The 22,898-nt window shown below is 36.1% G+C and overlaps 1 long non-coding RNA gene and 1 pseudogene across 1 annotated transcript; both read left to right on the forward strand.

The window, feature by feature from the left end:
- The first annotated feature begins 1,522 nt into the window (after nucleotides 1–1,522).
- On the forward strand, nucleotides 1,523–22,830 carry LOC140603604 (uncharacterized). Its single transcript, XR_012006524.1, has 7 exons — nucleotides 1,523–2,926; nucleotides 3,666–3,732; nucleotides 9,685–9,761; nucleotides 12,464–12,535; nucleotides 13,792–13,959; nucleotides 15,582–15,673; nucleotides 22,142–22,830. It is a non-coding gene; the product is annotated as an uncharacterized lncRNA (long non-coding RNA).
- Nucleotides 6,917–8,201, forward strand: LOC140603343 (spliceosome-associated protein CWC15 homolog pseudogene; annotated as a pseudogene).
- Nucleotides 22,831–22,898: the final 68 nt, after the last annotated feature.

Below are 22,898 nucleotides of genomic sequence, written 5' to 3' on the forward strand. Positions count from 1 at the left end.
TGGTCATTAGTAACTTAAACTTTTCCATTTATACTCATTAATAACTTTTGGGGGGAGGTTTTGACAAATATTTTGGTTCCTTATAAGTTCAACTCAAATAAAATTCTGCTTATAACAAATATATTAGAACAGAAATTTCTAAAAGATTGCCTGGTATTTTCTTTCTAGCTGCTGGCCATTCCCTTTGTAGCAATATTTTATATATTAGAGTTTCTGTTTAACAAAGAATTAGGCTAGTTCAATGAAGTTTTCTGGAATATTATTAGTCCAAATAATAGAAGATACATAATTTATTACCAGCAGATTTGAGTGGCGTTGGGTTAATTGATCAGGGAGTTTTCACTACTGCTATTTTACACTTAGTGGTATTTTATAATTATTCTAAAAATTAATGTTCTCTTCTCAGATACCAAATTCTTCAATGGAATTTTATATTCTTTTCTTTTTGCAATTGTTCCCTTTTTTCCTACTTCTTTTTGTATCACACAAATACTTCTGTGCTTTATACAATATAGAAACTCACTGAATGCTTGCTGATTAATTTTAAGTTATTCCCTAAAACATTTAGGATCACTGGGGCTCTCTGATATTAATGTTAACTAGTGGATAGTGAATTGGGGTTAGAAGTTAGAGAACTAAGTATGTAATTATGTCTTTTTTATTAATGGAGTGATTTATTCTCTATATCCTTTTTTTTAAAAGATTTTATTTCTTTATTCATAGAGATGCAGAGAGAGAGAGGCACAGACACCGGCAGAAGGAGAAGCAGGCTCCGTGCAGGGAGCCTTACGTGGAACTCGATCCAGGGTCTCCAGGATCAGGCCCTGGGCTGCAGGCGGCGCAAAACTGCTGCACCACTGGGGCTGCCCCTATATCCTTTTACTTTTTAATCTATAATTTACATAGGGCTAATAATTGCAGTTGCCTTTTGTCTCAGAGCATAATGTTGAAGATCATGAGAGTTATATGAATGTTTTGGGTTTTTTTGGCAGGAAAAAATGTTTTTTGAAAATTTAAAAGCATTCTACATGTATAGATGTTTTGTGAGGCCCCTGATACATGATTGTGATTACATAAGAAAATGTTCATAAAATAATCAGCACGGTGCTTAACACAGAGTAAGCACTTAATGGTGGCTGCTGTTATTATTATTTAACTTGCATACGTGCTTAAAATTTCAGTTACTTTATATTTCACATTTTAAAATGGATAGGGTCTAATTATACTAAATTTTTGTAAATTTGTTTCTCATGCTTTTCATTTTATGTGGTTTTCTTAATTGGAATTTTTTTTGTCTTTTAAAGTATGCATTTACCATTTATACATTTTTACACATAAATAGTTAAAATTTATAATTGGATTGTTTAAAATATTATAATTAGTTAATTCATTATATGCAATCGAATATTTTGAATTATAAAAATTTGAATTATTCCATATATAACCATGTAATAAGACATTTGGTTATTTGAGTAATGGCAGTTGCTTTGAATTATATAATTTCAATAAATTATATTTTGTCCTATATCAGATAAGCAAAATTTATATTGCATTATTTTTTTATATAACAGATATTTTACCCACAAAGAGCAATTTTACCCAGTTGAAGATAAAAAATTCAAAAGCAATTTAAACTTAACAATTGAGGGGACACCTGGGTGGCTCAGTGGTTGAGCGTTTGCCTTTGGCTCAGGGCGTGATCCTAGAGTTCCCACATAGGGCTCCCTGCATGGAAACTGCTTCTCCTCCCTCTTCCTATGTCTCTGCCTCTCTCTGTGTCTCTCATGAATAAATACATAAAATCTAAGAAAAAAAAATAAACCCAACATATTAGATCTCATACAGATAGTTATTTTTTACCCATTTATAATTTGCTATAGATCCCTTCCTTTTTTTTTTTTTCAAATTATGTTTTATTGTTTTCCCTATTAAAAAATGATCCTATTAAAGTGACTGGAGCCCTCCTTCTGTAAACATTAGAGATACTTCATACTTTTTCAATTTAAAATTATTTAAATGGAAGTTATTCAAGTAGTTTATTACCTCTTCCTATAGAGGAAAAAAAGTGTGTTCCTCTGTGTGTGTGTTTGTGTGTTCGCAGGCTTGCCAAGTTTGTGTGTGTGATTTACTTAAATTAAGATTGCTTTCTTTCCTTTCAGAAACCTTTCCCAAAATGTTAGAAGAAGCATAGAAAAACATTTGCAACTTTTGTTTCACTTGGTGAACTAGTCAGGAACTGTGCGCAATAATCCAACATCATCTTAAGATTTTTGGCTGTGTTTTCTCAAGAGCAAGAAAAGATTTTGCTTCCAGTTCCTGCACATTATTTTTTACTCGTTGGATTTCCTATTCAGCACCACTTTACTTTTATTCTTTTGGTTATTAATCTGTTCATTTTGGAAGAATAAGTAATTAAAACAGTTTTGAAAAGTTTTCTGTGTATGAGATATTTTGTTGGAGCATCTACAAAAGCAATAAAAATACTTGTCCAAATCCTCAAGATGCAGATGGTGTCATGAATGTTTTGGAGGCAGGAAACCATACAGTCCTATTTTAAGAGATTCTATTTATTTTTAAGTCAAATAAAAATTTTCCCTGCTCTTTAAAGTACCTGACTGGCAAGACAACTTTTATGGCATCCATTTATAGAAAAAAAAAGAAAAAGAAAAGAACACACAATTCTTTTGGTAGATTGAGGTTTGAATACCACAGCTCTTGGAGACATAGAGATCTAGAGCTTAATTTGGAGTTTATTTATTTTTTCACCTACTTACTTGCTATCTTCCTAAACATGTTAATTTTTATCTGTTTTATTTCTTCTTTTTCAGTGTAATTACATCATCTCCATAACCAGGAGAATTGCTGCCTGCTCCTCAGTTCTGTATCACTAATGAAGATCTTTGTCTGTTGGATTTCCTTAGTACAGGTTAGTACTTGACTTTTAGTTTGCTCAGAGTCATTATCAGGACTTTTCTGACTGTACTATCAGTGCTTCCTTTCTTTGTTTTCCATGTGGTAATTTCTTTCCTATTTTTTTTTTTTTTGAGCAAAGAGAAGTGTATTAAGCAGAGATACAGAGAAATCTCTCAAAAGTTAGAGGAGTCCTGACAGGGTTGCCCTTTCCTAAAATTTTTGTATTGTATTTTCCCATTTCTGTTCTCTACTTTTCTTTCATAGAGGTTCTAATAAAAACCGAGCAACCAACCAAACAAAACAAATGAAAAGTCCTTCCTGCTTCCTGAATACTTTGACTCTCTCATATTTAGTTTCCCTTTTATTTCATTCCTTAATTAGTACTACTTTTGAAAATTATTTGGCATCTCTTTTAATTTCATCAGGTCATACTCTATTCCTAATACTTCTCAAATCTGCAGCTTCTGTATCCGTACAGTTTCCAGCATCTAACAAAGTAGTTCATCTAAAACACAAATATGAACAGATCACTTGTCCTAAGAAACCATATAATAATTCTCCAACACCTGCAGTAGAAAATTAATCTTAGCGCGGAATACAATGTTCTAGCCTCGGTCTACCTTCCTGACACTTATTTTGGTAATATGAGATTTCACGTAATCCCCAGAATTTACTATGCTGTTTTCTCACCTCTGTACTTTGACTCATGTTTTTCTTTACCTAAAACTTTTTCTTACCCTTTCTTTGCCTAGCTAGGAAAGAAGGCATTTATCTTTCAAGACTCTCCTTGGTTATCATTACTTCCAGGAAATCTTACTGGTGAGTCATGTGACCCCGTTTCCTTGCAGTCTTTCCTTAACTCTCCTAGCTCTTATTTATCTGTTGCTATCATTCACTAAAGAATGAGCATCTTGTGGGGCCAAATTTGTAGTTGGTTTTGTGACAGAAAGTATTGTTAAAAGTATCTGTTGAGGGGCAGCCTGGTGGCTCAGTGGTTTAGCGCTGCCTTCAGCCCGGGGCCTGATCCTGGGGTCCCGGGATCGAGTCCCACGTTGGGCTCCCTGCATGGAGCCTGCTTCTCCCTCTGCCTGTGTCTCTGCCTCTATTTCTCTCTGTGTGTCTTTCATGAATAAATAAATTAAATATTTTTTAAAAAGTATCTGTTGAACCAAACTTTTTTCAATTCTGTGTAAAAAAAAAGAGTTGAAAGAGTTAATAAAAAAACTATACCAGACAAAAGCACATCACAGGCTTCTGATAGCTTTATTATCGCAAGCAACTGATCCAATAGGCTAGACTTCTAACTTTTTCCTATTCTGAATCCATTCATAATGAGGGAGTGAGCCACAGCATTACACCCTGAAAATTCTGGATCAAAGCAGTTTCTCTGTTTACAATTCCAGTTTCTCTGGAACTGCCTGACTTGGACAGTTTTGGCATGAGTAATAAACTCTCAGATTATTTTAGAAACGATGAGCTCTGTGCAGCAGGTGTACTTCCCAGTGTATGCTGACAACAGAAAGAAAAATATAGCTGATTCCAGTTCCAGAACAACCTCAGTCTCTAGTCATTCTCCAAAAGCCTTTGGCAGGAGATATATTGGAATGCTCTGACTGTCCATGTTCTTGGAAAGATGGCAATGGGAAAAAAGTTGCTTTCATCAGGCAAGTGTTCTTCATTTCTAAGTTCAAAAAGTTTAACCTCTCAAAGAATGTTTAAAAGACAACAGAACTTTAAGCATGTCCAAGAAAGTACATTAATATTAGTCTCTGCTTCCACTCATTCTCATACAACTTAACTTATTCCCCAGCTATTTTTGGGAGAAGAATTTCTCTAGTATTCATAGGAAGTAAGCATTTTAAAACTTATGAAGCTTGCTGTGATGAGCCTGGGGTGTTATATGTTAAGTGATGAGTCACTAAATTCTACACCTGAAACCAATTTTACCACATATGTTAACTAACTAGATTTTAAATAATAACTTAAAAAAAACTAAAATGAGGCTCGTATACATTTTGAAGGGTACATATGCTCTTGTCATTTATTTTTAACAGGATGGATGAAAGTAAGAAATGTTCTATAGTTCATGTGAGTTCACTGAAACAGTTCTCCAGTGCATGTTTGCTACATTGCTCAATTAATACTATTTTTTAACCAATTAATTAGGAGCATATGAAATTATCCTATGTTATGACAGAGAAATAATCACCTTTTTAGATATAGTTAAAATTTATTTAGGGTTGGCTAATAATACTGATTACTATTTGATGCTATATGTAATTTTTCTACATCAATGTTGTCCAATAAAACTTTCTGCTATGATGTAAATGTTCTGTGTGGTCCAATAGGGTAGCTAATAGCTATGTGGAGCTATTGGGCATTTAAAATGTAGCTAGTATGAGTGAGGAACTGAATTTACAATTTTATTTAATTTTAGCTAAATATAATTAATTAAATTAATTTTAATTAAATTTAAATAGACATATGTGGCTAGTGGCTACCATGTTGGACAGTGCAGATCTAGGGTATACAATGCCAGCAGTAAAGTTTTTAAATTTATTTTTATTTTTTAATTTATTTTGGATGTTATTTATTTATTTAACAGAGAGCACAAGCAGGGGGAGCAGCAGGCAGAGGGAGAAGAATAAGTAAGCTCCTCCTCATGGAGCAGGGAGGCTGACATGGGGCTCGATTTTAGGACCCTGGGATCACAACCTGAGCCAAAGGTAGACACTTAACTGACAGAGCCACCTAGGTGCCCCAGTAAAGTTGTTTTTTAATAAAATACTTGGGTACAAGGAAAGTATCACCCATAATCAGATGATCCATTCTCTCCAATGCTGATTACATGTCTTCCTCATAGTTTCCTAATGCAAATTTTTGTGTCAAAATGTCTTCATGGCTTGAAAAACTCCTTTTTAAAGTTTTTATTTCAAACCCAGTTAGTTACCATACAGTTTATATTTCAAGCATACAACATAGTGATTCAACACTTCCAAATATCACCTGGTAGTCATCACAAGTGCACCCCTTAAGCTCCAACACCTATTTAACCTATACCCCTTATCTCCTCTCTGGTAACCATCAGTTTGTTCTCTATAGTTAAGGGTGTTTCTTGGTTTGCCAAGACAATCCAAGCATTATTTGTAGCTTTGAAAATTAGAATAGTTTAAGTGCTTAACAGTGGAGTTAAACATAGGTTAAATAAATCCTATAAGTTATATTATATAGTTGACTATTACAGATTTAAGGTAACAAATGCTTACTGACATAGAAGAGTGTTCTTCATATATTATTTAAAAATTCATTTGTTATGAAAACTCATTTATGATAGTTATTCTTCACATAAAAGGAAATTAAACTACCTATTTAATTTAAAGAAAAATGAATACCTGTGTGTCTATCACCCACTTACTAAAATGAACATTATCAAAAGAAAAATGAACACTACCAGTTTCTTTAAATATCCCTATATGACATCGTATGATGGTAAGTGCAAGAAACAAAAAAGCATCTTAGAATATCATAAAAATGATAGAAGTATTTTCAGTATAACTTAATTCAGTGAAAAGACAAATGTAGAGTAGAAGATGGGAGATTTATACACTAAGATGTTAGCAGTTTTTACCTCAGGTTGATGGCATTGCGGGTGAATATAAATTTTAAATTTCTAATTTATGTTTCATTCCTTTGCAATGAACATTTTTAGGTTTGTAATAAAAATACATAACAGGGGCAGCCCCCGTGGCACAGCAGTTTAGCGCCTCCTGCAGCCCAGAACGTGATCCTGGAGACCCTGGATCAAGTCCCACGTCAGGCTCTCTGTATGATGCCTGCTTCTCCCTCTGCCTGTGTCTCTGCCTCTCTCTCTCTGTCTCTATGAATAAATAAATAAAATCTTTTAAAAAATACATAACAAATGCTTTATATATACATGTAACTTTATCAATATCTTCAGTGAAAAAGGGAGATTGAAAAGTCAAGAAAATCCTTTATTTTCCTTGAAGGCTGGGAAGATTATCATCAGAGACTGGAAAAGGATTGTTTATGATTCACCATCAAACAAAAAGGTCTTTAATAATCATTCTTAATCAACATAACAATATTATCCTTTTTGGTAAAGCTCTGTATTAAGTGAATAGTGCAAAAGAACCCTAAGTGTGTACGTGTCCTGAGTGTTCAGATTAGACAGAGGAGATTCTTTCTAGTTGCAATGGCAAATAGCTTATCAAAGAGGAAGGCTTTGATTTGGACTTTAAAGGATACAGAAGATTTAGATCAGCATTGACAAACTCTTTGGCCTTGGGACTCTTAAAATGCTCTTCAAAATTACCGAGGACCCAAAAGAGTTTTTGCTTACATGGGTTCTATCTCTTTGTATTTATCATATTAAATTAAAATCAAGAAAATCAATAAATATCTTTTTTTTTAAAAGATTTTATTTATTTGGCAGAGGCTTCTGGGAGTTTTTCTTTAAAGCATAAAAGATGATAACAGCAGCTAGGCCAACTTTTGAACCTGCGAGAGGTGGGAGAGGAAAAGGAGAAGGTGATTTGAGCCAACTCTCAAAGAAGTATTCAAGTAGAGACCTACCTTCTCATACAAAGATAAAATATAGACAAACGACTCAGGATGTCCCTGAAGAGGGTCACAACCATGACTTCAGGAAGGAGCTGGAAGAGAGAGAGCAAGCTGCTGCAAGAGAAAAAAATAGAGACCGTCCAACAAGAAAACATACAACCTCCTCGTCGGTGTCAAAGAAGCCTCTGTTAGACCAGATTCCTGCTGCCAACCTTGATGCAGATGATCCTCTAACAGATGAGGAAGACGAGGATGAATATTTTGAAGAGGAGAGTGATGATAATGACACTGCAGCTCTTCTTGCAGAACTAGAAAATTTTTAAAAAGAAAGAGCTGAAGAGCAGGCCAGGGAGGAACAAGAACAGAAAGCTGAAGAAGAAAGAATACGTATGGAAAATATTTTGAGTGGAAACCCTCAATCTCATTGGTCCATCCCAGCCTCAGCCAACTTCAAAGTTAAAAGAAGGTGGGACGACGATGTTGTTTTCAAGAACTGTGCAAAAGGTGTAGATGATCAGAAGAAAGACATAAGATTTGTAAATGATACACTGCGATCTGAATTTCACAAAAAGTTCGTGGTGAAATATATTAAATAGTACAGTTTTATGTGCTTAATTAAAGACTGTAAGGTGTAAACGATCATTCTCACTTTGTTCTGTTTTTCTCTTTCCCCTCTAAATTGTGTATAGGCTTCCCTAATTTTAAGTTCCAAACTACCTTTTTATAACCTTATTTGATGAAGACTTGGGAATTGGTTTAACCTAGTTTCCATCCTCTGAATATTTCCAGTAATATGCTTTCCTTTTAATATGGGAAAGGGAATCTTCTTGTAATAAATATTTTCAAAACTTGAAATACCTAAAAAAAAAGATTTTATTTACTTATTCATGAGAGACACACAGACAGAGGCAGAGACATAGGCAGAGGGAGAAGCAGGCTCTCTGCGGGGACCCCGATATGGAACTTGATCCCAGGACCCCGGGGTCAAGCTCCAAGCAGAAGGCAGATGCCCAACCACTGAGCCACCCAGGCATCCCAATAAGTATCTATTAATTTATTTAAAAAAAATACATGTTAACATAAATAATATATTCTTATGAAAAATAACTATATTTTTCTAAAACAAAACCAGTTAGTGAAAAAAAATGCTTATTGTTTTACATTTTTCATTTTAATATATGGCTTAATAGAAGACAGCAGGATTCTCATACCTGCTTCTGTTGTGATATTACACATTATACAGCCTCTGGAAAATTCCACTGTTCATTTGCAAAAGAATGAGAGTGAGAAGGCAAACAGCATGTTACTGTTTTTACGAACAAAGTGTTGATGTTGTGAGCTCCCTGAGAACTACTTAGAGAATTATTGCTGAAAATAGACTGGGAGAAAAATAGAGAGATGGCATTATTTCAGTGCTGGGAAAGCATAAGGCATATCAGAGAAAGTGAGCAAACTGGTCTGGTTGTTGTGAAAGATTTATATGGGGGAAGGTGGGAGAGATATGGCTAGAAATGTAGGTTTTGGGGAATCATATTATGTCATTTAAAACATACCAGCTTCCTTATTTATGGCTATAGTCACAGATCTCTACTTTTGGCTTCAGAAATTTCCAGGACAAGAATGATAGAAGAGAAATGCGTGCTTAGTTCCAGGCAGTTACTGATTTGTTAATTGCTTCATTCATTCAATTCATTTGGTGTCTACTACTTTGCCAAAGTATCCACTACATTCCAAGCATCAAGTAAGAACTAGTGATACAAAGATGATAATGACATAATCCCTACCCTATAGCAGCTCTCAATTAAGTGGGAGATTCAGGTATTAGAAGGTAGCGATACATTTCTTAAACTGGAGGATTATAGAGCAGAGAGCAGCTGTGACTGGGAGGCATGGTGGATAGGTTGTGGGGTGGATAGGAAGTCTTAAAGGTTGAAGTCCCAAATACCAGCAACCAGTCCTATCAAACCATGGTGAGAAATACTGGAAGTATAGGGTTGACAATTACAGTATCAGAGCTAATACAGTAGATCTGGGGTAATGTTCAATACTACAGAATAATTTCCTGAATATATGTTCTCTTTTGGAAAGTAGAAATGTACAAAGTCTCTTTCCCTGAAAGTCCTACAGAATCTTTTCAAGGGCAGGCGATACCACTTTAGCGTCTCTTTTCCCTTTCATCATCTTTTTCAGTGTTTTGGCTCTCTTCTGTGACTCAGTAACTAGAGTGAAGGGAAGGACGAAATGTCATTACTACAGCTTTAAACCAGGTACGGAGAACACCTTTACAGCTCAGAGCGTTATGAATAAGTAAATAAACAAAGAACCTGTCTCCCAGCACCACCTGCAGGGGATGAAGAAGTCTGCAGCAGAATTCAATACTTCTCTGCCAATGTATCTTTAGTCCAACATTCTTTACTGAGCATCTACTAAGAGAGTGATTTTAGTAACTGAGGAGAACACAATGATCAATAAGAGACCATGCACCCATCCCGTAAGGAACCTTATTAGAATTTGGAGATTTTTGTAGTGATTAGAGTAGCTAAGAAGAAACTGATTAAATCTAAAAGAATCAGATTTCTTTTGTGCAGATAAATAAAAAAGCAAGTTACATTGCCTTTTTACATCTTCCATTGATAGAAAATAAGGAAGTTGGTATGTTTTAATTGACATAATATGATTCCCCCAAACCTACATTTCTAGCCATATCTCTCCCACCTTCCCCCATATGAATCGTTCACAACAACCAGACCTGTCTGCTCAACTCTCAGAAGTAAGTTTGCCTTGAACGCCTTCCATTGATTTCGTGGTTTTTAAAAAAGGTTTTTTATTTATTTATTCATGAGATACACAGACCCCCTGTGGGGAGCCAGATGCAGGACTCCAGGACCCTGGGATCACGACCTGAGCCAAAGGCAGATGCTCAACCACTGAGCCAGCCAAGTACCCCTGATTTCAGTTTTAAGTAGTGAAGTAATGAAATCTGCTTTTGAGACTTCGAGTCTGTTGAGTTTGTAATATGATGAGAAAGGCCTGTGCTGCATACTAATAATCTATGTGGGCCAGTTAAGGTTGCGTTTTTCCTAATTTTAGGCTACCTCAAACAGATGTCTTATGGGATAGCTCTCTGCTGGCTATAAAAGGGTTTGGATGGAAGAAGATACATAGCTTAGTATAAATCCATATGCAGGGATCCCTGGGTGGCGCAGCGGTTTGGCGCCTGCCTTTGGCCCAGGGCCTGATCCTGGAGACCCGGGATCGAATCCCACGTCGGGCTCCCGGTGCATGGAGCCTGCTTCTCCCTCTGCCTGTGTCTCTGCCTCTCTCTCTCTCTCTCTGTGACTATTATAAATAAATAAAAATAAAAAAAAAACAACTTAAATCCATATGCACCTATCTGAAATTAACTCAAAGCATATTCGATCTAGTAAGAGCCTTTTACTTTCCTTATTGAATCATGTCCTAGGAGCTAGGAAGAAAGAGATTTCCAAAAGTTCCTAGACTTTTATAGACTTGCAAACAAGTATGAAATATTTTTCTGATTTCTAGCATTTAAAATAGGAGAATGTACTAGGTACACAAAAAGCAAAATAAATGAAATTATTTTCATTTATAAAAACATTTGTTATTTGTGGTAACATCCTTAGAATGCAGAAAGACAGGGATCCCTGGGTGGCTCAGTGGTTTAGCAACCTGCCTTTGGCCTGGGGCTTGGTCCTGGAGTCTCCGGATTGAGTCCTGTGTTGGGCTGCCTGCATGGAACCTGCTTCTCCCTCCCTCCCTCCCTCCCTCCCTCCCTCTCTCTCTATCTGTGTCTCTCATGAATAAATAAAATCTTGAAAATAACCACAGAAGTACTTCTGCTGGGTGAGTGATAAAGACTATGAATAAAGCTGATTTGCAGATGGCTTTCAATGTTTTTCTTTGTCTAGATTTGGAGAGTTCTTATATGTACAGGCAGGTTTTTTTTTTTTTTTTTTTTTTTACAGGCAGGGTTTTTAGGGGGAGCAGCCAGTCAGCTATTAATCCTCTCACTCATCCCACAACCCCAGAAAAATCTTATGTGACTTTGGCTAGTGGTATTCTTGTGTTTCCAGTCTTTTAAACTAGGCATTTGAACTTCCTAATGCAAATTAAGTCTTGAATCATCACTCCCAATTAGACCTCTTCCCAAAATCACACCATGAGTTGTGAAAGCAATAACATGACTGGTAGATTAAATAATACACTGTTAAAAATAAAGGGATCTTAGATATTATAGAGTCTAGTATTTCTCAAAGTATGGGTTCTCTATCTGCAAAAGAATTTCTTGCCTCATTACAAATGAGGACTCTTGGGCTACACATCAAACCTAATCAATTTCAGTCCCTAGGAGTGGCATCCAGGAATCTGCATTGTTAACCAATTCCTTAAATTGATATGTGCATTAAGGATTAGGAACCACTCATTTCATCACATTGCTTCATATTGCAGATGAGGAAATAATATCAGAGAAGTCAAGTGATTAGGCCAAAGTGACACAACCAGTTAGAGGCAGAAACTGGACTCAAATTTTTAAACTCCCAAATTTGAATTTCTTTCAACTATAAGTAGTTTTTATTTATTTGTAAATTCCCAATAGATCTCAATGAAAAAGAGATTTGAGTTCTTTGTTCTCTGATATTCTCCTCAAATTTAATACTAATAATTTACCATTAATAGGTTCCCAGTACTTGGTGAGTAAGCTGTTGCCCTGAAATTTAGGGAATATCAACTATAGAAGCTTATAGACAAAGGAATTTTGTTATCTTGTTAGTGTCCCATTCCCCACCACAATAAGACAAGCAATAAGACAAATAAGAATATATATTCATGTTTCTTAAATCGCATGAGAACAACAAAATGTAAACAGAAAATCCTGCTACCAGTGTTAAACAAGAATATCTCACCCTCTATAACAACATACCATATGGTATTTCCTTACCTTGTTCAGTATTTAGCCTAAAAATTTATTGCTGGGCGTCTTGGCAGCAAGCTGTGCAAGTCGAAGTGGAATCTGATTGAGGTGAGTTAATTAATGTGGTGGCAGCTTGGAATGTTGTCCAGCTGCCAGTGAGAATTATGTTTGTTTGCCTTTGGCCCAAGTGTGAAATGGCTGGTTGTTGATTTCAGAAGTGTGAGTGTACATTTTTATATCTCACATGAATGAATACATTTTTTGTATCCTACACATTTGGGGAAATGCTAAAATTTATTGGGTAATGTTATTTACTACTTGTGTGGCAGAAAGAGAAAAGTAGAATTTTACGCCAGAGGTTGACTTTGCATCTGTAGAAAAAGCAAAAGCAGGTGGCATATAAATCTATGAACAGGTAAATAAGCCATCTGAAATTAGGTCATCTGGGCTAATGTTTTCAGGAATAACTTTAAAAAGGAGGTAAGCAAGATTTGAACCAGAGAAGAATAACTCTTGTAATGATAAAAGGATTCTGAAAGTAGAAACATAATTTGAATTTTGTCTCGAAAGGAATGGCTTTTGGATTTACTACTTAGTTACATTTAGAATTTTTATTTTCTTTTCACCAAACACAACCCTCTATTGAAGACATCATCTCTCTGTGCAATCCTCCTTTCTATCAACAAAGATGAGTAATTCCTGCGAAGTGTTTTTGATGTAAAGGTATTATATAGTTTTGGCCAAGGTTACTGATATAAGCAGGGTTCTCCTAGTAGTCTATAACTGACATGAAACCAACATAGTTCAAAATACGTTCGCAGGGTGTCAGATATTACTGTTCTCTGACAATTTTTTCTATGTAAAATACTAGTAAGATAAAATGACTTGGCAAGAGTTTTATTTTAGTAGATTAGGGAGATGAATACTTAAAAATTTAATACATATATACACATTTCCTTCTTTTATTCCATCATTTTGAAGAAATTTAAAATACACTAAAACTGAAGGAAACAGTAGGTAGGAGAGATAAAAGCAAATAATACGAAGAAATATTTGTAAACCTAACAAAAAAAGTGTTACCAGAATGCCTTTTTGATGGTTAAAAGATTTTCTTAAGTCTTGATGTTGCCATGAGAATATTAATAAAACAAAATAGAAGTGTTTACACTTTGGAAGATACTAAACAAAATTTGTATGTCAAGGAAAACACTAACGAAAATAGTATTTTAAAGGTAGAATGTGCAGAAACATATGGAAAAAACACAACACAGTTCTTACCTCCTTTAGTCTAAGAAAATATGACGATAGCTCTAAAACTTCTTTTTTAAAAATATTTATTTATTTATTTATTTATTATTAAATAGTCACAGAGAGAGAGAGAGAGGCAGAGACACAGGCAGAAGAAGCAGGCCCCATGCACCGGGAGCCTGATGTGGGATTCGATCCCGGGTCTCCAGGATCATGCCCTGGGCCAAAGGCAGGCGCCAAACCGCTACACCACCCAGGGATCCCTAAAACTTCTATTCAGATAGGTGAGTGTTACTTCAAGGTTTGTTTCTTTCTTTCTTTATTTATAAAGATTTTATTTTATTTTTTAAAGATTTATTTATTTATTCATGAGAGACACAGACTGAGAGAGAGAGAGGCAGAGACACAGGCAGAGGGAGAATCAGGCTCCATGCAGGGAGCCCAATGTAGGACTTGATCCCAGGACTCCAGGATTACCCTGTGGGCCCGAGGCAGGCACTAAACTGCTGAGCCACCCAGGGATCCTCTACTTCAAGGTTTAGATGTCGTTTTATTGAAAGTCAAAGAAAGGTAATTTTTTTGGTCACATGCTAAATAATAGAACATGATAATGTTTCCTTTTACACCAGGAGTATTTGCTATAGTTTTATTTATGATGCTTTTTCTATGCTAAAATATTTAGTAGTATAAGGGATTATTGTGATTATATATATAGCTACAGTTGGCTACTGGTTATTTTATTATTTTTATTTATTTGATATGGTAATTTAAAATATGAGAGGGACATTTTGTGCCTCCTTTTCACGTAAAAAGTAAAAAAAAAAAACTCTGCTAAATATTATTGTACTTTTCACACTATAGTGTTATCATATCCTTAACCTTTCAGGCCAACGTAAGCCTCTGAGTCTCCTCTTAGATTAAACCATTGTCAGAGTAAATAAGAAATTAAACATTTTAATCTAATTTACACCATATGGGCATCTCATAAGGTCAGACTTATCACAGATAACTGACCAGAGAATGAATTTTTATAAATTATTTGGTTTCTGTTAAATTTTTTTAAAATTTAATCTAGCATGGATATATTAGACATGCTAAAACTTAACCCTTAAACTTCCCTGATGTTTTTAAGTATGTAATAATTATGGAGGATACCCTTACCCCGAATTTGATTATTGCTCTCACATAAGGTTTACACTTACAAAGTTAATGTATAAAATGTTTTTTGGTGAAATGCTAAGCTAAAAAAGGTAGGTTTTGTTTTAGAAAAATTAGGGCCAATTAATGAATGCTGATATTAAAGGGTACTCAATTAATTCTACATCCTGACACTACATATGAAGTCTTCCAAATACTATGAAAAAATTGTATACTTTCATTTTTTGTTTTTTTAAAGATTTTTAAAATTTATTTGAGAGAGACCGCAAGCGTGCATGAGGGAACGGGAGGGTTGGGCGGGGGAGGGCCGGCAGAAGGAGAAGGAGAAGCCTACTCCCAGCCCAGCAGGGGGCCCAACCCTGGGGCTTGATCCCAGGACCCTGAGATCCCGACCTGAGCCAAAATCAAGAGTTGAATGTTCAACCGAGGGAGCCATCCAGGTGTCCCCAAAATTTTGTACACTTTCCATGTACAAAGTGATACATCAATAGGGAATGATACAAGCTTAAATAAAGTCAGTTCTGTGTCAGAGATAATTTATAAGAATTGTTCACTACCTTTAGTTACTGAGTTCTGCTTGCACTTTCTGCATCCTCATAAGTTCTATGTGATAACATTTGAATTGTTATAATGAAATGTTAAAATTATTGAAATTAAAAAAATTATCCTCATTCTACTGAACTTAAGTTTGATTAAGCATTAAGAATTAATTTGAACGCTTCTCCATTTTTCCATGTGCTCTTTTCAGCTATAACTGTCTTAATAAAGGAATAGAACCATGGATTTATGGAACTTCAGATGTTAAAGAGACTTCAGGATTCTCAGTCTGTGAACTATAAGGTGAGTAAACCAATGTCTGAGATTTATTTTTTTTTTAAGATTTTATTTATTTATTCATGAGCAACACAGAGAGAGGCAGAGACACAGGCGGAGGGAGAAGCAGGCTCCATGCAGGGAACCGGCCGTGGGACTCGATCCCGGGTCTCCAGGATCATGCCCTGGGCTGCAGGCGGCGCCAAACCGCTGCGGCCACCGGGGCTGCCCCAATGTCTGAGATTTAAAGGGGCTTACTGAAAAAAAAAAATTAATAAAAATAAAGGGGCTTACTGAAATCATGAACCAAATCATGGGTGGAGTCAGATTTCGGACTCAGATCTGTAAATCCAGTGTTCTCTCCATCAGTGTTAAATATTTCCTTAATAACAATATATTTCATTTTTTAGAACAGTTTTAGGCTGATAGGAATATTCTGAAGACAGATACCCCATACTCAGTCTCCCTTATTGTTAACATTATACATTAATATGGTTTATTGGTTACCATCAATGAACCCAAACATTTTCAGATTTCCTTATTTTTTACCTAATGTTTTTCTTCTGTTCTAAGAGCCCATCCTGGGTCCCACGTTACATTTGGTTGTCGTGTCTCCTTATGCTCCTTTTGGTTGTGAAAGTTTCTCAGACTTCTCTTTTCTTGTTTTCAATGACCTTGACAGTTTTGAGAAGTATTGTCAAGTATCTTGTAGTTTGTCCCTTATTTGATATTTGCTTGATGTTCATATTTGCTTGATGTTTTCTCCTCATTGTTCTAAGTTTTTAGGAGAAAGACCACAGAGATGAAGTGCCATTATTATCTATCATATCAAGGATATAGCCTATCAATATGACTTATCACTTTTGGTGTTGACCTTAATTGGATGGTAGTGTCTGTCAAGTTTTTCCACTGTAAAGCTACTCTCTCCTGCCCTCTTCCACCTTTTTTGTATTATACAGTCTGGAAGAATTCCCTATGCGCAGCTCACACTTAGGGAGTGAGGAATTATGCTCCTGCTCCTTGAGGGTGGCATACATGCATAACTTATTTGGAATCCTTCTGTGAAGGAGATTTGTCTCTTCTCATTAACTTATTCATTTATTCAATTTCTTAAATTTGGGGGATGCCTGGGTAGCTCAGCGGTTGAACCTCTGCCTTTAGCCCAGGGTGTGATCCTGGAGACCCGGAATCGAGTCCCATGTCTGGCTCCCTGTGAGGAGCCTGCTTCTGCCTCTGCCTGTGTCTCTCCTCTCTCTCTCTCTCTCTCTCTCTCTCTCTCTGTGTCTCTCATGAATAAATAAATACAATCTTTTAAAAAAATTTCTTAAATTTGATATAGACTCAAGAATATTTATTTTATGTTCTGAGTTATAATCCAATGTAAGTATCGCTCACTTTTTGAAAGTTCACATTGCACTACTTCATTTTTACAAAAGGCCTACATTAGTACATTTTTCTGTAAACTGAAACAAATTCGAAGAGGTTTTCACTTTATAAGAAAAGGCGAAAAGCTAAAATAGCACTCAGAATTTCTTTTGCAGTGAGCCCTTATAGAGGCGGCACACACCCTGAACAGTGAGAGTAACACTGCCAAGCTCCTTCCCAGGAACTATGCATGCTCAGTATCTCAGCATCAAGGCATCACAGCTTCGACCTGTGTCTGTGAGCTTCTGTGCTTTATCTCAATTTATTTCATGCACTTGTTAGCAAGATGTGCCCTAAGATATCAGAGAAGCTGAAGAGAGGCTATTTTTGGGGTCTGAGAATTCTCAAAGATTTTTTTCCACATAAATTAAAGGTATTAACTTCTTCAGTTTACACCATTTTGGCTTACAAAAGGTTTCATGGAAACACTGTTTTTGGATAGCAACAGAAACCTGTACTACTCAAAGGATAATTGACCATATAGTTGTGGGTTTATTTATGGGTTTTCTATTCTGTTGGTCTATGTGTCTTTTTTTTTTTTTTTTTTAAGATTTTACTCATTTATTCATGAGAGACACACACACAGAGAGACAGAGACACAGGCAGAGGGAGAAGCAGGCTCCATGTAGGGAGCCCGACGTGGGACTTAATCCTGGGTCTCCAGGATCACACCCTGAGCCGAAGGCAGTGTTAAACCACTGAGCCACCAGGGCTGCCCTATGTGTCTATTTTTATGCCAGCAGTATACTGTTTTAATTACTACTGCTTTGTGGTATAACTTGAAATCTGGAATTGTAATACCTCTGATTTTGTTTTTCTTTTGCAAGACTGCTTTGGCTATTTGGGGTCTTTGGTGGTTCCATACAAATTTTAGGGTTGTTTGTTCTAGTTCTGTGAAAAATGCTTTGGTTATTTTGTTTTTTGTTTTTTTTTGCTTTGGTTATTTTGATAGGGATTGTTTAAATGTGTAGATTCATTTGTGTAGTATAGACATCTTAACAATATGTTCTTCCAACTCATGAACATGGAATGTCTTTCCATTTCTTTGTGTCATCTTCAATTTCTTTCATCAGTGTTTCATCGTTTTCAGAGTACAGATCTTTCATCTCTTTGGTTAAGTTTATTCCTAGAAATGTTATTATTTTTGGTGCAGTTGTAAATGGGATTGTTTTCTTTTCTTTTTTTTTTTTTAAGATTTTATTAATTTATTCATGATAGACATACAGAGAGAGAGGCAGAGACATAGGCAGAGGAAGAAGCAGGCTCCATGCAGGGAGCCTGATGTGGGACTCGATCCGGGGTCCCCAGGTTCATGCCCTGGGCTGAAGGCGGCGCTAAACCACTGAGCCACCCAGGCTGCCCTAGGCATTGTTCTTAAAGGCTAAGTTTTCTCTCTGTTAAAATTCACAGTACACATTAAATACTTAACAAATAATATTATTCCTAAACTCACTATGTGGCAGTAGTGATGTTCTGAATCATTTATTATGTTGTTATTTGATAATAACTTCTAGTAAATCGGGGCACCTGGGTGATTCAGTGGTTGAGTGTCTGCCTTTGGCTCAGGTCATGATCCTGGGGTCCTGGGATTGAGTCCTGCATCAGGCTTCCTGCGAAAAGCCTGCTTCTTCTTCTGCCTATGTCTCTGCCTCTCTGAGTCTCTCATGAATAAATAAAATCTTTAAAAAAATATCTTCTAATACATCAATGGATAATTCGGGCATTCATTACATTAGAGCATCCTGAACAAAGATGGCACTTCATTTGTAAGGTACATCAATGTATTACTTACTGTGTAAGAAATTGCCCCAAATCTAGCAGATTAAAATAATCAATATTTATTCTCTCATAATTTGCCCCCAAATCTAGCAGATTAAAATAATCAATATTTATTCTCTCATAATTTCTGCTGTGGGTTAAGAATTCAGGAGCAGCTCACCTGGGTGGTTCTGGCTCAGGGTCTTTTATGAGGCTGCAGTTAAGAAGCCAGGGCTGCAGTCATTTTAAGCTGCCTGCTGTCGGGAAACCTCAGTTTCCTCTTTCCTCTTGGCAGGAGGGCTCAGTTTCTTGCTAGTGGACTTTTCCCTCATGCAGCTTGACTGTTCTCATTATTGCAGCTGCCTTTATGGCAGCTGGCTTCTCCCAGAGCAAGTCATCTAAATGAAAGAGCAAGGAAGAAACTATGATGCTTTTTTATGTCCTTATTTTGGAAATCATGTTGTCGCTTTGGCCTCCTGTATCTCTCAAAAGTGAATAACTAAATACAACCCATATTCAAAGGGAGGGCGATTAGTTTCTGCTTTTTAAAAGAGGTGAACTAGGGATGGTGGAAGGGGAGGAGGGCGGGGGGTGGGGGTGAATGGGTGATGGGCACTGAGGGGGGCACTTGACGGGATGAGCACTGGGTGTTATTCTGTATGTTGGCAATTTGAATACCAATAAAAAATAAATTTATTATTAAAAAATAAAAATAAAAGAGGTGCTATTAAAGGATATGTGCACATATTTTAAAACCCCTGCAACCAATGAGGAAATTTGTGCAGAAAAAGATTTTAAGGATATTTCTGGTATTGTGGACTGAGGAAAGAAAAGTGTTTGGCATGAGTCTCCCTAACTAGGTTTCTGGATACAGATTTCCTACATAAAATCACCCCAACAAATCTATTTTGCCTCAGTTTTCTTCCTAAAATATTGGGTCCACCCCAGGTAAATACATGTTTCAATTATTTAATCATCATAAAATCCTGATCTCATGGAGAAGTATCCCGACTTTCACTGTAAAGGAGTCCCCATTGGGTTTCTCGCTAAAGTCTCTTGGCCATTCAAGGTAAGAATCTTAACTCATATTCTTCTGGAAGCTCAGGGTTAATCTTCATGTCATACAAAGAATATCTCCCTGGCCAAGCTGACTTAGTGTGTTAATTTACTGTGGCTGCTGTAACATATTGCTACAAATTGGGTGAGTTAAAACAACAAAATTTATTCTCTTGCAGTTCTGGAGGCCATGAGTCTGAAATTGAGGTGTCAGCAAGGTTGCACTTCCTCTAGGGGGGTTGTAGGGGTACGATCTATTTCTGCTTCTTCCAGCTTCTGGTGACTCTTAACATTCCTTGATAGATAGCTGCATCACTCTAGAGTTTGCCTCCATGGTCACATTGCTTCCTTATCTGTGTTATTTTCCTTCATCTCATTTTTTTAATGAAAATAAACTTCATCTTCAAAGTATCAGAATTTAAATTATAAATGTGCAGAGTTTCATCCAAGGTTGTCACCAGTCTCATCCAAGTTTCCACCAAGGGCTCTGAAATTATCAAGGCCTAACAACTATTTTTAAAGACTTTAATGCTTACAATGCATGAATAGGTAATGTGGGCCCATTACAAATTTTACTTTTTAGTCAATTGATCATATTTGATTATTAGGAGCCATTTATAGAAAATTCAATTCAACCAGGTATCTACATAAGGCAATGCAGATAAAGATTTTGCATAGTGAAAACTATGCAACTTTTAGGTATTATTGTCTACATGTAGTCAACACCGCATCTTATTTTATTTTATTTTATTTTTTACTATTTTTTCATTAGCCTCTTTTAAAAAATTGAATTTAAAAAATTTTAAATTTGCATTTATTCTATGCAGAATTTACTCCCAAACTATAAGTTTTTGTTTTTTCAGTTTCTTCTGGGATATTTTTTTCTTCTGTGCAACCTCCTCTTCCAGTTTAGGAACAATCTGCTCTTTTTCAGTAAGGATAATCTCGATGTGGTAGGGAGAATTCATGTAAGCATTAAAATGACCATGAGCCCTGTAAATTCTATGCAACATCTTGGAGGCTTTGTTCACCTGGATGTGTTCAATGACCAATCTCCATCTAAACCCTTAAGTTCAGCATTACTCTCTGCGTTTTTAAGCATGTACAGTAAAAACTCAGCACTCTTCTTGGGTCACCAACCCTGTGTCCAGCATCACTGTTTGGCTTGGACATATCTACCAATTTCACCACTGTAGTGACAGAATGGCACACACTATTTCTGCAAAGTGATATCTTTCAGATACTTGGTGGCTTTTTGGATATGGATACTCTTGATGGCTTAGGCAGTTTCATGTGTGTTCTTAAAGTGAACACAAAGATTTGAACCTCTTGATTTGCATGATTTTGTAGGGTTTTCTGGGTCAAGTGAATAGCAAACCATTTTCAGAGTTCACCTCAGGTTGCTTAGGGGAAGAGGAAGAGCAGAATTTTAAATTTTTTATAATTGACATACAATATCCTGTTAGTTTCAGATACACATCATGACGATTCAAAAATTCAGTATTTTTTTTTAAAATTTATTTATTTATGATAGTAACAGAGGGAGAGAGAGAGGCAGAGACACAGGCAGAGAAGCAGGCCCCATGCACCGAGAGCCCGACGTGGGATTCGATCCCGGGTCTCCAGGATCGCGCCCTGAGCCAAAGGCAGGCGCCAAACCGCTGCGCCACCCAGGGATCCCAAAAATTCAGTATTTTGATACATTAGGAGATGATCTCCATGATAAGTCTGGTTGCCACTTGTCACCATACAAACTTGTAATATTATTGACTATATTCTCTATGTTGTACATTACATCCCCATGACTTACTTATTTTATGATTGGAAGTTTGTTCCCCTTAATGCTCTTCACCTATTTCACACACACTCCCGCCTGCAGGTAGCCATCAGTTTGTTTCCTGTATTTATGAATCTGTTTCTGTTTGTTTGTCCACTTGTTTTGTTTTCTTAGATTCCACATACAAGTGAAATCATATGGTATTTGTCTATGTCTGACATATTTTACTTATCACAACATGCTTTAGGCTCATCCACGTTGTTGCAAATGGCAATAATTCATTCTTTCTATGACTGAATAATATCCATTGTATATATGTACCATATCTTCTTTATCCATTCACCTATTAATAGACACCTAGTAATAGACACTTAGGTTGCTTCCATATCTTGGTTATTGTAAATAATGCTGCAGTGAGCAGAGGGGTGCATATATCTCTTCAATTGGTGTTTTAATTTTCTTTTTTTCTTTTTTTAAAGATTTAAAGATTTCATCCATCTATCCATGAGAGACACAGAGAGAAAAGCAGAGACATAGGCAGAAGGAGAAGCAGGCTCCATACAGGGAGCCCGATGCAGGACTGGATCCTGGGACTCCAGGATCATGCCCTTGCGCTGAAGGCAGGCGCTAAACTGCTGAGCCACCCAGGGAACCCCAGTGTTTTAATTTTCTGTGGTTCAGTACCCCCAAGAGGAATTACTACATTATGTGGTAGTTTATTTTTAACTTTTTGTGTCACTCTTATAAAGACACTTAGGCCTACTTGGAAAATCTAGGAGAAACTCTTCTCAAAATTCTTAATCATGTACTTTGCCATAGAAGGTAATTTTCAATCTTTCACCATATAAGGTAATATTCATAGGTTCTTAGGATTAGAATATGGTCATATCATTTTGCAGGGTCACCATTCAGCCTAGTCACCTACACCTAGTCACTATTAATTATCCTTATAGGAGATCCTTATAGCAAAATAGGAGATCCTTAAAATAGCTCCTAAGATATGACCAAAACTTTTCTCTAAAACTTACTATAAATGTGTACTATAATCAAATGTTTGTAAATTTATAAATGATTTTCTTGGAAAAAGTAGGATTTGTGATTCTTTCAAAGGTGTGATGTAAAGTTGAGAAATATTACTACTTAACTTTGTCAAATATTAATAATTTGACTTAGTTTAGAAAAACCGAAACATTACAGATACATTTGAAGTACTTTGTATTCTTTTCCCCTTTTAAA

This window comes from Canis lupus, chromosome 14, assembly GCF_048164855.1.
Source record: "Canis lupus baileyi chromosome 14, mCanLup2.hap1, whole genome shotgun sequence".
Taxonomy (NCBI): domain Eukaryota; kingdom Metazoa; phylum Chordata; class Mammalia; order Carnivora; family Canidae; genus Canis; species Canis lupus.